Below are 3954 nucleotides of genomic sequence, written 5' to 3'. Positions count from 1 at the left end.
GGGGGGGGGGGGGGGGGGGGTAGGTAAGCAAACAAAGCCAGATTGCACTGCTGAGCGCTGGATGTGTTTGCTCTTCTCATGATCAATATGATTGCGTTGGTTCACGGTCAACCTCTGAACAGCAGCTCTGGTTACTATTTCCTCTCCCATCCCAAGTGCTTAAATGTTTCCTTTCTTTTTTTTTTAAGGATATGCATTTTTTTAAACTCTATTTTTTATTGTTCAAAATTTACATCCAAATTAGTTAGCATCTAGTGCAACAATGATTTCAGCAGTAGATTCCTTAGTGCCCCTGACCCATTTAGCCCATCCCCCCTCCCACAACCCCTCCAGTAACCCTCAGTTTGTTCCCCATATGTAAGAGTCTCTTCTGTTTTGTCCCCCTCCCTGTTTTTATATTATTTTTGTTTCCCTTCCCTTATGTTCATCTGTTTTGTCTCTTAAAGTCCTCATATGAGTGAAGTCATAGGATTTTTGTCTTTCTCTGACTGGCTAATTTCACTCAGCATAATACCCTCCAGTTCCATCCACGTCATTGCAAATGGCAAGATTTCATTCTTCTTGATTGCCAAGTAATACTCCATTGTATATATATACCACATCTTCTTTATCCATTCATCCATTGATAGACATTTGGGTTCTTTCCATACTTTGGCTATTGTCGATAGTGCTGCTATAAACATGGGGGTGCATGTGCCCCTTTGAAACAGCACACCTGTATCCCTTGGATAAATGCCTAGTAGTGCCATTGCTGGGTCGTAGGGTAGTTCTATTTTTAGTTTTTTGAGGAACCTCCATACTGTTTTCCAGAGTGGCTGCACCAGCTTGCATTCCCACCAACAATGCAAAAGAGATCCTCTTTCTCCGCAAGGGATATGCATTTTTTTAATTAAAAAAAATTGTTAATGTTTTTATTTTTGAGAGAGAGAGAGAGAGAGAGACAGAGGGCAAGCAGGGGAGGGGCAGAGAGAGAGGGAGACACTGAATCCAAAGCAGGCTCCAGGCTCTGACCTGTCAGCACAGAGCCCGACACAGGATTCAAACTCACAAACTGTGAGATCATGACCGGAGCTGAAGTCAACACTTAACCAACTGAGCCACCCAGGCACCCCTATACGTTTCCTTTTTTGATCAAACACTTACCTTTAAACACTATTAACAAATACAAAATTCAACAGGCATGGAAAGGTAAATGACAGAAACTATCTCCCTCCTTTGTCTACCATGGCTCCCCAGTGGCCACCACGGGAACAAGTTATTTATTGTTTATGTTTCCCTGCAAAGGGTCTACCCATCCTCATCATCTCTCGTCTTTCTACACAAACCAAAGCTTCCTCCCCAGGCAGGTTTGCACCTTGCTCTTGCCTTTGCGAAATATCTCGGAGGTCTTCCCATATTGTCAGCATTGTGCTGCCTTGTCCTTGTGCGTTCTTTTGCACAGGTGTGTAATATTCATTGCTGAGGCCAGCCATAGTTTATACAGCAAACCCCCTGTGCCTGGGCATTTAGGTCGTTTCCAGCTCGTTCCTGTTACAAATTGTGCCATGATGAATCCTTAGCTCTGTATAGGTATCACTCACGGAAGGCCGATTTGCTAGAAGGATCCTTGCTGGGTTCTAGGGCATTTTCTTCAGCTTCTGCCTGATTCCCTCCACAGGGCTGGGCCATTTCCACTCGTGACGGCAACAATGAGAATTTGTGCAGATCCTTGAGCATACGCTGAAGTCTTATACTTTTCTTTCTTTCTTTTTTTAAATTTTATTTAAAAAAATTTTTAATGTTTATTTATTTTTGAGAGAGACACAGAGCATGAGTGGGGGAGGAGCAGAGAGAGAGGGAGACACAGAATCCGAAGCAGGCTCCAGGCTCCCAGCCGTCAGCACGGAGCCCGACACGGGGCTTGAACCCACAGACCGTGAGATCATGACCTGAGCCGAAGTCAGACGCTTCACCGAGTGAGCCACCCAGGCGCCCCTTTAAATTTTATTTTAGAGAGAAAGTGAACAGGTGGAGTGGGGGGGGGGGGGTGGAGAGAAAATTCCAAGCAGGCTCCATGCTCAGTTCGGGGCCCATTGCAGGGCTGGATCCCATGACTCTGGCTGGGGATCATGACCTGAGCAGAAATCGGGAGTGGGACGGACACTCAACTGACTGAGCCACCCAGGCACCCCTGAAGTCTTACACTTTTCATTTATGCCAGTCTAACAGGTGGAAAACAGCCCCTGTTATGCCTTCGCCTCCCCCACAACTTTTCAACTTTATTAAGTGTTCATTGGAGTCCACTAAATTGCATATTTTAAATGCACACTTTGCACAGTTCTGACAAGTGTGTAAATCTATGAAACCGTGACTACAATCAAGATGATGAACCTATTGGGGCGCCCGGTGGCTCAGTCGGCTGAGCGTCTGACTTCGGCTCAGGTCACGATCTCACGGTTTGCGGGTTCGAGCCCCACGTTGGGCTCGGTGCTGACAGCTCAGAGCCTGGATGGAGCCTGCTTCGGATCCTGTGTCTCCCTCTCTCTCCGCTCCTCCCCAGCTCACACTCTGTCTCCTTCTCTCTCTCTTTTTTTTTTAATTAAAAAAAAAAATTTTTTAACGTTTATTTATTTTTGAGACAGAGAGAGACAGAGCATGAATGGGGGAGGGTCAGAGAAAGAGGGAGACACAGAATCGGAAGCAGGCTCCAGGCTCTGAGCTGTGAGCACAGAGCCCGACGCGGGGCTTGAACTCACGGACCGCGAGATCATGACCGAGCCGAAGTCGGACGCTTAACCGACTGAGCCACCCAGGTGTCCCTCCTTCTCTCTCTCAAAAATGAATGTTTAAAAATCACCCCCAGCGGGGTCCTGCACCCCTTCACGATGCCTTCCTCTCGGCACCTTCATTGGCAGCAACCTGATCGGCTTTCTGCCGTTAAGAATAGTTTGCACGTTCCAGAATTTTGCGTGTAAGCCTTGTGCCTGGCTCCTTTCACTCCCTGATCATCACTGATGATTCTGAGATTGTCCCATATTGTTGCGTCTTTCACTAGTTTATTACTTTATTTTCTTTTTTAACCAAGTTGTATTCCTCTGCATGGCTGGACCACTGGTTGTGTATCTATTCACGTGAGTGATCATCTGGGCTGTTTTCAATTTAGAACCATTACGGATGAAGCTGTCGAGCGCATGCGTTTATAAGCCCTTATATAGACTTATGCTCTCGTTTCTCTCAACACGTAGGAGGAAAATGGCTGGCTCATATGGTTTCAGAAACCGCTAAACTGTTCACCACAGGGTCTGCACCTTTTTTTTGCATTCCCCCTGCCAGTCCCACATCATCAACACTTGTTCTCGTCTGTCATTCTAATTTTGCCCATCCTGCCGACTGTATGGTGCTATCTCACCTTGGTTTAGGTTTGCATTTACCTTATGGCTAATGATTTTGTGCATATTTTCATGTGCCTGTCGGCTTTGGTGAAACATCTATTCGTATCTGTTGTCCATATTATTATTATTATTATTTTAAATATTTATTTATTTTTGAGAGACAGGGAGAGACAGCATGATCAGGGGAGGGGCAGAGAGAGAGGGAGACACAGGATCCGAAGCAGGCTCCAGGCTCCGAGCTGTCAGCACAGAGCTCGACGCGGGGCTCAAACCCACGAACCGTGAGATCATGACCTGGGCCAAAGTCGGGCGCTTAACCGACTGAGCCACCCAGGCGCCCTCCATATTATTTTTTTAATTGATTAATTTATTTTGAGAGAGAGAGAGAGAGAGAGAGAGAGAGAGAACCAGCAGGGGAGGGGCAGAAAGGGGGGGTACAGAGGATCTGAAGCGGGCTCTGCACTGATGGCAGAGAGCTCGATGCGGGGCTTGAACTGACAAACCACGAGAATGCAACCTGAGCTGAAATCAGATGTTTAACCGACTGAGCCACCCAGGGGCCCCAATTTTAATTTTTTTCTAA

The sequence above is a fragment of the Panthera uncia genome, chromosome A2 (assembly GCF_023721935.1).
Source record: "Panthera uncia isolate 11264 chromosome A2, Puncia_PCG_1.0, whole genome shotgun sequence".
NCBI classification, from domain to species: Eukaryota; Metazoa; Chordata; class Mammalia; order Carnivora; family Felidae; genus Panthera; species Panthera uncia.
This window is presented reverse-complemented; position numbering follows the sequence as displayed.